General features: G+C 46.8%; 1 protein-coding gene across 4 annotated transcripts in view; it reads right to left on the bottom strand.

The window, feature by feature from the left end:
- CORO2A (coronin 2A) overlaps positions 1-13,875 on the bottom strand; it is a 61,805-nt gene extending 47,930 nt beyond the window's left edge. For 2 of the 4 annotated variants that reach the window (XM_053969082.1, XM_053969085.1), the window contains exon 1: positions 13,480-13,541. The gene's annotated coding sequence lies outside the window, so the exon portion shown is untranslated. Of the gene's footprint in view, positions 1-10,454; positions 10,517-13,479; positions 13,542-13,819 lie in introns of those variants that run through there. The other 2 variants (XM_053969084.1, XM_053969083.1) reach the window with 2 other exon arrangements.
- Positions 13,876-14,503: the final 628 nt, after the last annotated feature.

Raw genomic sequence — 14,503 nt, 5'->3', positions numbered from 1 at the left:
CATCCTAAGTGCATAATCCAGCACTTCCCCTCATTAAACTTCATACTGTTAGTGTTTGCCCAGCCCTCTATTTTATCAAAGTTTCTCCACAGGGCCTCTCTGTCCTCAAAGGAATCGACAGTTCCTGCAATTTAGTGTCATTGACAAATTTGCTTCGTATTCCTTTCAGTCTTGCACCCAAGTTGTTAATGAAGATGTTGAAGAGCCAAGGGCTAAGCATGGAGCCCTGTGGAAACCCTTTAGGGACAGGTCTCCAGTTTGATGTCACCCCATTGTGAGTATGGTACCCTATACATCATAAATTTTAAATTCCATCATTTAGAGCATCAGTAGCAGGTTGAGTTTTTCTTTTTGGTTTTTAGTCTGGTTTTGATTGATGCTGACTAAGTGGGAAGACTACCCATGCTTTCCCTGGCAGGGAAAAGAGATTCTGTGCAATTCATTCATACCTGCTGGGTTTGGCAAATATACAGGTTCTGGAAACCACTGCCATCACTCTGAAACTATCCCATCAGTGTAAGTACAAAAGTATTGTTTGGTTCAGACTTGGTGCATGGGTTTGGAGCCAACCTCTTTATTGCTACCATCCACTGCACTCCAGTTTGCATTGAAAAACCATCTTGGAACATGCAGACATGATCCCCTCCAGCTGAAATTAAAATCATTCCAGGATCAGGACCCAGTATTCTCCATCTGCTATGGAACCAGCTGAGTCAAATTAAAACATCCAAAATGCCTGTGGATATAAAAAGTCCTGGTATCACCTCTTTCACTCTCCAGATCTGCTTTTCTTAAACTATAGATGTTACAGTTAACAGAGAGATGAGTCACTGTGCACAGACATCCCTCTCTGTTTGACCTTCAGCCTTACCTGTCTTCATATAGACTATTTTCTTTACCTCCTCTCCTCCAAGTACTGCATTCTTATATTGCTTACAGGTGCTCCTCAATCTCTGATCATTTGATTCAGCACCACTGCTCTTCTCTGTGACCAGTCTCATTCTTCACACCTCTCCATCTTCACACCTCCCAGGAATGAAGATCAGCCTCTCCTCCCACATTGTAGTAGTTTAATTCCTGCCAGCCTCTTCATGTATCTCCACCAGTATGAGTTTTGATCATCTTCCAGCTTTGTCCCAACACACCAGCCTTCTCTTCAACCCTTCCACCCAGGAGCACCCCTGGAAGTGCCTCCATTTCCCAGCAGACCTCCCTGCTACAGGCTCTCTCTCCTTCTACCCCTGCTGCTTTCTATGCCAGCCTATTTCTCCAGCATAGCTGATATCCACACCAACAAACTGATCTTTTCTATGCCTTTGAGTCAGCTCTGGGCATCTGGGCCTCACTGACTTTTTGAGCCAAAGGCTTATCTGTCTGTTTAGCCAGCCCTAACAGATTTTCCACCTGCAGATTCATCTACTGGCTTTTCTTGAACCACATCTCCAACATCCTGTGTCAATGTGTTCCACTGTTTATCTGTATCCTGTAGTTCCTGGGCAATGATAAACAGAGGAACAATCACTCCCTATCTGAACTCTCCATCCCATCATACTACCATATGTGAAAAGCCATATGTCATATCCCATTTCAGAAATACCTTTTCCAAGCTAAACAGCTGTCCTTCTCTGCACTCCCTTCTGCACTTCCAGGTCCTCAATGAGCTGCAGGAAGCTAGTTTGGCACAAGTCATTGAAGACCCAGTTGCATTATAGATGTATCCAGACAGTTTGGTTTGGTTTTTTTTTTAAATCAGTACAGTAGGAGGGAGTTAAAAAAATTGAAAGAAAATCCAAAAAGGTAGCACAGCCCTTAAAATCTGGCTGTGAATTAAAGCAGAATTCCAAATTCCTGACATAATGCAGGCCAGGCAGCTTGGGATGCTATTTCCGTGCCTTAGGCAGCAAAAACAAAGACAGTCTGTGTGAAGAAGAATGAGAAATAAAGCACTGGGTAGGACACAGTGGGCCTCACTGCAGCTATCTGAATATGCAGTTTTCTGTGGATATCTTATATGTGTTCATGAAATTATATTTCTGTCTAGGGCTTTCCAGTACCAGATAGCCTTCAGGCTCCAGAAAACTTCTGAAGACTGGTCAGAGCCAGTGGAGAGTCAACACTGTGCTCCTAGCTTAGCCAGAGATGACAGCAAGTGGGATGAGTCCCACAGAGAGCTCCCTGAGCAGGCTCAAGGGCTGCAGGTGAGTGCTACACCTGCCCTGCATGACACTGTCATGCCAGGGAACTCCAGGCATTGGAAGGACAGCAGGTAATGACATAGATAGATATGAAAGTTAAAAAAGGGTTAGTTTGGAAACAGCTCAAAATAAAAATCTGGATTTCGTGGGGAAGTCTTGCTTTTCTGCAGGAGTTGAAACCACTTGCAGATTTCCAGACTAATAGAGTAAAACCACTGTGTGGTCATTTGGCTGTACTAGCAGTGGCCAGTGGCACCAGTGGAAGCAAAACCCCACAATGAAAGGTGTGTGAAACACTTATAGTGCTATTAATCTTCCAGAATCACACAACTGAGCTTGACTGCAAGATAGGCAGAAATAAGAGTACAAGTGCTGCTATTTTTTTTTTTATATATGTATGGTAAGCTGTCATGAAGTCATAGAGAAGTTCATGTTGCAAGTCATGTCAGGGAAGGAAGTATAGGTAAGACATTGTAAAACTCTTCTGAAATATACAAAACCATACATAAAATAATGACTAATTTCTCAAAATTGAAAGAAAGAGAAGGAAGAGAAATTGTCACTTCAGTTCCCTCTTTACACATTAAATGCATTTTTTCTATCAGGCTTAAGAAGCCCTGTTCTAGTAACAGCCCACAGACAACTGGACTCCAAATCAAAGGTCTCAAAACAAAGAGATTCCCCAAGCTAAGAGCAAGATAAGCTTTAGTGAAATATTTTTTTTTTAACCTCAAGGATGACCAAAATATACTCAAGGATATCCTTTGATATTTTTTCTTCATTCGGTACATCAACCTATAAAGCAGATATGTGTGCTGCAGAGAAAGTTAGGAATTCTTAACCACTCATCTGAGTTCAACATGCATCATGAACATTGGGAAAGAAACATGGAACACAAGACCAAGATAGACTTTCCAGGTGGATTTTAGCTGTGGGTTTCCTTGCTTTAACTTAGGGAAACTTCTACTCCTTATATCATCACCAGGAGTTTACTTCTAGTATCATGACCAAATCACAGGCAAATTTAGGCTGGGAGGAACCTCGGATGGTCCACAGCACAAACTTCCAGTCAAAATAGGGTCAGCCTTTAAGTCAAGCCAGGTTTTTCACAGCCTTGTTCATGTGAATTCTGAAAATATCCAGAGGTGGAGGTACTAAAGGCAAGAAAACCATCCTGCTAAGCCCCTGTCTGGATAATTGTGAACTCAGTCATTCATTACAAACCAATCACAAAAGCAGGTACTGGTCCTACACAGTGCTCTTCTTCCATGAGGATGAATCACCTACCCCTCCCTCTCCAGATCTCAAGTCAACACAGCCAATGAAATCTTTCTCCACTTACAGTCAATGTTCAAACTAGCTTAGGGACTCCTGCCTTCAAATAATCATCCCTCCAGCAACCATAAAACATAACTCAGGAGAGGAAGTTAGTTCTTGTGTTAGGGAATAAGAATACCACCTTGGGACCCTAAGGGCAAAGCCCAGCAGAACATGCTGAGAGCTTGGAGAGGAGACATGTATGTATGATCTCCTCTGTGAGATGAGATGCTTTAGGGGTGACAAACTGGAGAACAGAAATTTCTGTAGGAGGCCAGGTAGCTGCTGTTTGGCTAATGGCAGACTGAGAGATGTCACCTACTTCCAGAGAACACTGCTGTTTGCACTGAGTGACATTGTTTAGGTGATCATCCTGTTCAAGTTTCCAGCTATGCATCATCCTGAGAAGCTTCTTCCCACGATTCCTCCTCTTTGCTGCTAAAAACACAACTGCCTTATTATTTTGCCAAGTAATAACTTCTGCTCCCAGCTACTGGCTCTCATTGTGGTTTGTCAGCCCAACTGAACAATCCATTATCTATAAAGACAGAAGCAATTTTTGATCTTTTCAATTCCACCAAAATACCAAAGAGTTCACCAAAATACAACCTGGAGAAAAAGAAAGAAAAAAGCGTCAACTTTACACTTGAGCTTTACTTATAAAATCTCATAGAGTGGTTGGGTTTTTCTGCTCCAGGACTGGTGTTGCCTGGCAGGACGCATCACACCCAGAACTACTGCACAAGAAGATTAATGTATGGCAGGAGCATGAGCTTCAAATAGATGCAAGGGACTGTGAAGTCAAACCCTTCAATCCCTATTAACCATTTAAATAAATGCCATGATTTTTAAAACTGCGAGACACTGAATTCCAATTGATTTCTATGGAACATGTCAGATGCCAGGCTATCATTAGAAAAATCAATCTTTTCAATTAAGACTCAAGCATCAGTTACTGACATAAAGACCTTTTGCAAATTCAAAGCAAAACAGCCATGACCACAGGCAGGAGGGGTCAGAAGACAGACTCTGATCCTCCCTGACTGCAAGGAAAAGAGCCTCTGTATGTAGAAGAAGCTAAGTATTACAAGAGCAGGAACTTGGAGCAATGCTATTCTGATTTTGGTTTTGTGTGTTTTGGTATTCAAATTAAATTAGAGAAAATGGCAGAGAAAAATAATATGAACTAATTACATTTAAGTAGATGTTAGCAAGACAATCTTTGACTACTTCTACTTGTCTGTTGCAATTAAAGAGCTGTCTCAATTCTCTGTGCCTATTACCCTACAATTTTGTTACCAGCACAGGATCCTTTTATGGAGGATATAGAATAGAAGAAACCAAGGGTGACAAGGAAGATTGGTCCTTCCTGGCATCATTCACGTTACAGGTGGTGTTCCTAAAAACCTCCGTGTTAGGCTTCCTAGAAACAAGCACTGCAACTTGACGCTGTTGAGCAGGACGGGAACAGAGAACTCTGGATCAGAAGGCTAAGAAAATGAGCTCTCCCTTTATTTTAAATGTACCGCTCTATATATAGAGAACATCGAGAAGACTAATTTCATTGGTCTTAGAGTAAAAACATGTCACACCATTGGTGTGCAGTGAATGACGCACAGTAGCAGAACATATCTATAAACAATGTGAATAACAAGATTAGAGAATTATTCACATTCTTTCCTAACTGTTTCCCAGGCTCTCGCCTGGTTAGAAAACCTTTCTCTTTCTCTCTGACTGAGCTGAGAATACCCACAGCAACTGTGCCAGCAATTCAGGCAAAGTGATAGCTATGCTCTTCTAAGGCAATATTGTTTGTATTTTTCAAAATTTGTGTGTTCTTGCTTAGGGAAAACACTGTGAAACACTGGTTTAAATAACTGGTTTGAAATAACCTCAATGTAACCATGTGAAAGGTGGCTGAGAGCTGAACAGCACTGGCAGAGTCAAATTTGCTGGAGCTCAGAAAACAAAACTGCACAGACACCTGACAGAGTAGCTGTAGTGCAACAGGATTCAGCACAGATCAATGGTGTGACACTGGGGGCCATTCAGGGGCAGCCCTTCAGGGGTCCTTTTGGCAGACTGAAAAACGTCCTATGTGCTAACACTCCATGATGGGTAAGCAAGATCCAGGTGAGGCTGGAGTAGGATAGACAGTACGAGGAGAAATCTGCTGCTCCCAGACCTTTGCTTGTACGTGTTCTTGTTTGCCTGCTGTATCAGTCCGTATCCCAGCCTACAGAGTGAGCCACGTCTGAGAGAAAGGCACTTGCCTGTTGCAGCGTGTTTGAGGGAGCCCCCCGGGGTGTCCCACACGGCTTCTGAGGGTGCTAGTTAGATGAGGGTTTATTGGGGTTCCTACCCCTGGGAGCAGCATGGTTTCTGAGGGAGAGAGGGGGAAGGGGGAGAGAGAGGCCGAGAGAGCACCGGCCACCGAGCCAGCTAAGAGAAAGCCAGCCCTATCTCTCCAGCACATTTAACAGGCAGATTCAAAGTGGGTGCGGAACAAGATTTGGGCCAATGGGATTACAGACACGTGATACTTCAGGGAAGGATTACAGGCTTGGAATAAACCATACATTTTCGATGGGTGAGACAGAGCATACCATTTAACTAAAATATAACAACACACTTGCCCACCAAGCACTTTTCATGCACCCTACCACTGATTCCCAGAACATCTGGGATGGGATCCAGAGATTTCAGACTCTCTGAAGGAGGAGGTCACATATGGTTCACAAGGAGGAGTTAACATGTGGTCTGGAAGGCAAGCTTAAGTCATGGTATTTGTAGAGCAACAACTGATTAATTTCGGCTCTTGGGAGTAAACCCAGTATTTGCCTTGGCCTCTCCCTGCACCTTTTTTTCTGACTGTCCCTACTCAACTTTATGTACAAGCTCAAGCCACAAGGTTCATATTTCCTGTATTAATGCAACCCTGACATGGATGGCCTTGCCCAGTCACCTTTTTCTGGAAGGAGCTCTCCCCCAGCATTGTCTCTCCCCCAGCACAGCTCCCAGAACTGCAGGAGGAAGAACAAGATGGAGTTTGACCTCTGCTGCTTTCCTGGAAGCTATCTTATCAACTTGCATGAACTTTGTCTTAATCTCTGGTCTAAAAATACCACAACTGCTGGGATTTTCTTCTGCTTTGTCTTCCTTATCATTTTCTTAGGTGACTTTGTCCCACAGAGGGAGAGAGGCAGTGCAGAGTCATCTGCACTCTCTGCAGGTAGGTCCATGTTTCTTGGCACAGAAATAAAGAGCAGACTATTCACCAGACTGGAAGGAAACTCTTCAACAAATCAAGAGCCCTGAAGGATGCTCAGAAGAAAGAGTGAGAGAGATGCCAAACTTTGGGCACTGCTCCAGAAAATTTGAAACTGAGTGAAGCAGAGCAGGGAACAGGTCAACAAGAGAAGAGAGAACAGGGCTTGGAGCTGCACACTCATTGGTCCTACTCTTGGCAGTGGCATGTCTCCAAGCTTTAGAAAAGATTTTGCTTGGCTGAGGATCAGAAAGTCCTATTTGTGAATTTCAAAGTGCTTTAGAAATAGTAAGCATCAGCATTACACTAATAGAGCCCTGCAGGGTGTATTTTCAAAATGAGGAATTGCTGGCAAGCCTGTAATACCACAGAGGGGAAATCCCTGGAAATATTAGACCAGTCTAGCTTCTGCTTACAAGCCAGTATAACCTTGTGAGTATCAAAATCTCTCAGCCAATACAGCCTCCTGGATGATGTAAAGGTCTTTCCTGTTTCTCCTGGGGAGAGGCAGGAGGCGCGTCAGCATAATTGCAGTGTGCTGCAGGCTGCTTGCCTCAGTCAGCTCCGCAGTCAGAGCAGCTTAACAACATGCACTTATGGGAAGCCATGTAATGACTACATGTGAAACACCTCACCACACCATCGCTCTGGTGCCTTCTTGCCATGGGAGCAAGCGACCAGACCGTCTGTGCTTCTGCTGTGCATCAAGAGGTGGCCAGACACAGCTCTTTCAAAGCACAGCTGCTGTCCAGCCTCACCAGGGATGCCCCTTGGCTCTGAGTAGCAGTTTAGTAGCAAGGGCCAGCAGCCACCCAGACAGCCCACTGGCCAACTGTAAGATCACTGGTGTTTATAACTGGGAGTCAGGACCATTCAGATAAGGTGCTGGCATTTTGTGGGGCTTTTTTGTTGAAGCAAACATTCAAACAAACTTTCCTATGAGAGTGGAGAACAGGGTGTGGCTGTCAAGGACCAGCTGAGTCCCCTTGGACCAGGCAAGAGTGGATGTTGGGGAAATGATCTGGGACAGTTTCCCTCCATGCTGTTTCTTCACAGTCTCTGTCCATACCCTGTCACATCCCATTCCCCAACAGTTTTCCCATCAAAATCCCTGCTGGGGAAATCGGGACCTAACAAGGTAGCATGAAGACTTCATGCTATGCAGCCACTGTGGATCAAGGAATACAAAAAAGTCAGAGGCAGCAAACTGACCACAATTTATGAGTAGCCTGCAAGGTCATGCATAAAATCTAGCTTAGCCTGCCCCAAGGCAACTGTCTCTCACTCAAAGCATCACCTTTTTTTCTGGGATTTGCTAAAGCTTTCCGTCCTCTCCCTAAGCCTCTGCAACAGTGAGTGCTTGTGACAAGTGAGTGCTTACAGCACAGGGACCTGCTCTGTACTCAACTATTCATCCCCAAAACACAGCTCACACCACATTTAGGCATCTGGCAGTACAGACAGCCCACAGGCAAGAGAGAACTGCCCCTTGCAGAGGCACCATAAACTTGTTCCAGAGACAGCAGCCTGCCTGGTGCCAACCCACCTAGAAAGAGACTCACAGACTTAGGCAACTGAAAATCCACTCATTATCCAGCTACTAACAAATGGAGCGGACACAGAAACATGAAAATATTATCCATTACTGGCATTTGCAGAGCGAGAAATTTGCTCAGAGGCGACAAACCAACATACTTGAAAGACAGGCAGAAATTACCCAGGCAGGAAAGGAGAATGAGAAACATACAACATCTGGAGATAGCCTGACCTGCTATCAGGAAATCCACCTGCTGCACAGACACAGCCAGGAGCCATCTGGATCAATGGGATGGAGGTGATCAATGCTGCTGGTCAGGCAGGCGCAGCTGCGACACAGGGGACAGTGGTCTCCCTCACCCCTGGACTTGCAAAACAGGCACACTCATGCTTAGGTGCTTTGCCTCAGAGGAAGAGGGGCCAGGAGGAGATTAGGGCAGAGTTGGGGTGCAGGCAGCAGAATTGTCTGGCTGTTTGTCCAAACATCACCAGTAACTGAGTCTCACATTTCCTGTCTAAGGCAGCTTTACTGAGATAACAGGCTGTGATTTGTTGCTACAGAGTAACAGATTGTATGAATTTGAAATACAGCTCATCGGACCTATAATAATAGATGTCATAATGCTAATTCACTAAACAATAGCAGCACAGATGAAAACACCTATTTTTTTCCCTGTCTCTAAGAAGCAAACAGCTCTCTCCTATTCTACCTCCAAAAGCTCTAGAGCTTCCTGAAATGCTCACAACCAAAACATGAACTTCCTCGTGTCTCCATCAGTCACTCCCTATATCTGATCAAACCAGGAGAGATCAGAGCTCTCCAAAGAGGGCACAGCTGGAGGAAGAACAAAGGGAACAGCAGGGCTACACAGGCTGCTCCTTTGTTAACCCACTGGGGAGCCTGTACTGGAGAAGCTTAAAGGTAACCATCAGTCAATCTTCTCCCAAATGTTCCCTGAATCCTCTTGCAGAAATCACTTCCCTTGAGCATCCAAGGGGCTAAAAGAGGCTAAGCCTGTCCACGTAAATACCCTTTGCAAGGACTGCAGCACAGTGTCTTCTTAGTATAAATGAAAAGGGCTGGGGCAGGGTGGCGTGGGAATCAGGGACAGGATGCTCCAGAGCACTACAAGGAGGGCACCACTCCCTGCAAAGTGAACAATGTGTTCACTGGCCCAGTGAGGCCAGTGCACATAGCTGGCCTCACCAGGCCATCAGTCTGCAAAGTACTGTCTGTTACACATCCCTTTGCAACAGCCTGTCTTGACCTTTGACAGAGCTTCAGCATCAACGCCAGACCCACGGAAGAAGCAGTCTTCAGAGCTGTGCTGCCTGAAAATAAGACCCCTTCAAGGTGCCAGTTCCTCCTTCAGGGGGAAGTGTCACCAGGGGATCCCGGTGCCAGAGAGTCATTGATGTGGCTGTCATCACTCATCACACTCTCTGCAAGATGTAACCTATCCTGACATAAAGCACCCGAATTCCCCACAACTCCAGCAAAAAAAGGCCAAATTTAACCCATCTCACACACAGCCATAGGTGAGGCTTCTGTATAAATAATAAGCCAAGTTATACAGATGCCAAACCGTGTCACCGGCGGCACTGACCAGCAGGATGGCTCGGGTCGGCAAGAAACCCTGTTGCTCCGCGCACCTCCACCTGCAGACCCCCGGGTCGAAGGGCTCTCGCCGCGGGCCAGCTACCAGTCCGCCACACCCTGCGCAGAAAATCCCGCCGGCGGATTCCTGCAGAAATAGCCCTGGCGCTACTGGCGAGTGAGATAATCTTGCCCGCCGAGGGCACGACCAGCATCGGCTGCCCCGACCGCGGCCAGCGGGAACGCCTCGCTCCCTCCGCACACACGGGGGATGCCCGAGGCCCGCGGCACGGGGCGGCCAAGGCATCGCCTGGCCGTCCGTGTCCCCGCGGCTGCGGGCGACGGCCCCAGCTCCGCACAAAGCGGGGTGGGGCCGGAGGGAGCTGCGGCATCCCCGGCGCGAGGCGGGCAGAGCAGGCTTCTCCCCCTTCTCCCCGGCACCGCTGGGCTCCGCAGACCCCGGGCTGCGCAGGTGCCCGAGACGGCCCTGTCCGCGCGTGTCCCGGCCCCACGCCCCGTACCACCACCCGCGCTCTCGTACCTTGCCGCTGCGACGGGGTTCTGGACGGGCGCACGGGAGCCGCGCCGCGCCAACCCGGCCCGGCCCGGCCCGCCCGCGGTCCCCGCCCCGGCCCGCCCCCGCGCCGCGCTCCGCAGCCAGGAGGTGCCGGCGGGCACCGGGCGCTGCCGCTCGCCCCGTGGAAGTCCGAAGAGTCCGCGATCAGGTATGCGGCCGTGCCCGGCTCCTGGGTGCAACGCCCCGTGGCCAGCGAAGGTTTGTCCTGGTGACGTGGCGGGGAGAGCCCCTCCGCAAACACAGCAAGGTGCTCCGCTACCCTGGGCTTGGGAGCCATCCCACCCGGGCCGACGTAGCCCATTCGCCGTCACCATCACTGCTGTAGGTGGGTCCCCGACTCTGTGCCCGGAACATGGTGGAAGGTGGTTGCGTGATTCTCCTACGAGATAGATCTGACAGCACCAGGATGTTGCCGTCACTTGGAGTGAGTACCACAGGCCTTGCACTAACTCAGAGAGCTTCTGAGCGCTCTGTGCCATATCCTCAGTATGACCACCAGGTACCGCTCATCTTTAACACTGCACACACCCCTGCAACAGTTTTAATGTGCCAGCCTTAGCTGGCAGCCTCTGGCTGTCTCGGCAGTCCCTGGCAGATGGAGAAACGCTGGCCCAAAGCTGCAGGCCTTTTACTGATGGCATACGGCTTTAGAAAGCTTCTCACAGAGCTCACACTCCGACTTTGGGGTCAGCTAGTACCTTGGCAACACTGCAAACCTCCTCAGTGCCCTGAATGAGGAACTTGGTAGACAGCAGCACCCAAGATCAAATAGCAGAGGAGGTTTCTTTGGTCAGCTCACCTCCTCAGCTAACACTGCTCTGGTCCTGTCTGATTAATCAGGGTCTGAGACAGGTCTACATACCTTAGTATGTACATCTACATACCTTAGTCCCATCACTCACTGGGTAGCAGAGGCAGCTCTGGGCTGAGCTAGCAGCTGTGACAAGACTGAGACTCAATGTCCTTCACAAGTGAGATGCTGCAGATCAGTGTAAGGGAACAGACAGAAAAGTAAACATGCCCAAACAAAAGCATGGATGCTGTTGCCAATTACTAACTTCTCAAGGCATAGTACTATTTATCAAGAAGCTGCATATCAACCTTAGCAGATGTAGACAAAGACAGAAGGTGTAGAGGCCTCATGAACCCTTCCAAAAAATGTCTCAAACACTCTCAACCAAAGCAACAACAGCCAACATAGCAGGATTGAAATCACTGGAACAGTAAGAACTGCTGACAATGCCAAGAGAGAGCGGCAGGAAGTGTGTCCTTAGCTGAAAGGTAATTCCATCAAGGGGAGATCACAACCACCAACCCAGTGACCACTTCCTCACTACAGACCCCAACTCAAGTAAAAGAGGAGACTGAATGTGTGATGTCATTAGCATGCCTGTCAGGACACCTCAAGTCCTTTTGGAGAAGAAATTTATGCCTGTGAAAAGACCAGATCCACTGAATTCTTCAAGGGTGCTGAGCAGAATTTCAGAACCAACCAGCAACCAATAAGAGTGATCTTCGTCCTTTGCTACCAGGTACCAGCCTGGGACATCCCAGGAGACTGAGGTACTTCAGCAGATACACCACCAGACAACTGTTGAGCCTGTGGACATGAATTGTGGATGCTAGTGCAGCAGCTGTCCTAGGCCTGCCCTGCCTACAGGAATTGAGATGACTTCTGGTAGCCCTCAGGATCCTTGCAGTGTGTGCTTACATGTTCCCTATGGAGAAGTACAAGACAGGTCAGGTACTGATGCACAGATGATTTCCAGTGCTTACTTTAACACGTTGTGCTCCAGCCCTGAGTAAGCTGTAGAAGATTGCATGCAGGACTGACAGGGAGAAAAAGACATCTTTGTTTAGGGTCTTTGGGGGAAAAGATTTCTTCTACCTACAGCTCTGTGCACTGTGGGCATCTGGCTGTTCATGTGCTATTCATGTGCAAATGCCATTCCTGAGAGCCGTTTTTGCTGCTGACAAAGTGAACGGTTCGGCACTCCCCATTCCCCTTTGCAGTCTTAAACTGGGTGGCTGGGACTGGGGTGTCCTTGGTGATTGAAGTGAATGCTATCTCTGTCATGTTCCCTGAGATATCTCAACTGGTCATCCAGCAGCAAGAGCCTGTCTGAGCAACCCTGCTGACAGCCTGTGTCCACAAAAGTGGCTTCTGGGAGATAGCACTCCCATACAACCCTTCTGCTGTGTAAAGGGCCTCCAGCAGCCAATATGTTCGTGCTTTCTGTTGAGATCCAGCAGCAGAAGTTGGAGACACTGCAGCAAACACTGAACTCTGATTTATCCCTGCCTGCAGAGGACAAGGGGCCTGACATGTCTCTGGTAGTTCTGGATGGAGACACATTGAGGAAACTGCTAATTAGTGACCAATTAGCTTAATCTTTAACAAAAATTTCACTGTTTCCTATCTTTCCTACTGTAATTATTTCCAGCCCCCATGAAGTACAATATTACTAACTGTGCCACATGTATGCGGGCGGGTAGCATGGAGGGCACAACACCCACCAGCTTTGGGAGTGATTTAAAGCACCATTGCAATGGTAGTGCAAAACTGGAAGCCTTTTCAGAGTTTGTGGCATTGGCATTTCCCTCAAGGTACAAGAGCTTTTATTATGTTGAAAAATGTTATCAGAAGATGCAGCAAAAAATATCAATTTGTTTTAATTTTGTTTTGGAACTTTTCCTCCCCGCAAAATGCTGTCCATAGACAATATTTTTCTACTAACAAAATTATTTTAAAAGAAAAAAATATAGACGTTGTTTTCAGCATGGAATTGTGATGTTGGGCTGAGTACTATTTTTTCCCAAATGATAGGGACAGTAGAACAGAACAACATTTTACTCTTATCAAATAAAGGGAACAATGTAGTCTCAGAGGAGTACACAAAAAAACTCATGCAAAACATAACAGGATGCTAGCTTAGTTTTGCAATGCTGACAAAGCTGAAGTTATGCAAAGCAACAATACTGCACTTACTCAAAATGAGAGTTGAGGAACAGCCACCTAAAAAGGACACTGGACATTGAAGACAACCCCTGAAGAACTTAGGGACTTCCAATAAGGGGTGCATCTATGTAAAATAAAGTAACACACATACATCAAGTAAGCAGGGATAGCCAACGAGTATGTCATCAATGTGTATGATAAAAACTCACAGTTTTGAGCATTTACCCAATGCTCAGGGTACTCAGTTAGAGGAAGGATTCTCTGAGTGACCAGCACACTGCAATAAAGCTGCTACTTAAAACTGTGTTAGAAAGTTTTTATCTGGACAATTTTGGTATTACAAGGGGGCTTGAAATTTAATTCTGCTTACCCTGGATATTGCTTCATGTCTCCAAGCTTCCAGCAGCTTGACACCAGAATGTGCCAGAGGTTCTGTGTCATAAAACTTAAGCTCAAAACCAGAGCAGATACTGATCCAACAGCTGGAGTCTCAAAGGCAGACTTTGCACTTCGGAGGAAGCTGTCATTTAATAACAAGGAGAAATAAGGACTTCATCTCAAAGGTAGTAGACCATGTGACCAAAGCAAACATCTGGCTGCAGCAGAATATGGTACCTTTCACCCCAAATGTGCCATGGTCAGGGATACCTTCTCTTCCACTGACCAACTTGCTGTGCTGTTTTCCCCTCTGGAGAGTTCCTGAGGTTGAACAGAAAGCACAGAGATAATCTCATGATTTAGGCATCTCCAGCCTCTCACTGAACTCTAGCAAAGGGGTTAAATTATCTTGCATGACATTATATTATATCAGCTGCAGCCCTGTGGCTTGGTCATGGGAAAGTGGTTTGTCTTCTTGCACTTAGCATGTCCCTAGACCAACCAGAGCTAATGTTTTGTAAAGGAATTCTTAGCACTGGAAGATGGCTGGAGAAGTCTCAGCATCGTATCAGGCCACAAATGAGCTCTTAAATGGGAAGAGAGCAAGCCCGAGGCCTTGTGTCTGTGATGGTGTCAGGAGGTTGCCTGGCCTACAGACTGGAAAAGAAACCTCAGC

The sequence above is a fragment of the Vidua chalybeata genome, chromosome Z (assembly GCF_026979565.1).
Source record: "Vidua chalybeata isolate OUT-0048 chromosome Z, bVidCha1 merged haplotype, whole genome shotgun sequence".
NCBI lineage: Eukaryota > Metazoa > Chordata > Aves > Passeriformes > Viduidae > Vidua > Vidua chalybeata.
This window is presented reverse-complemented; position numbering and strand designations above follow the sequence as displayed.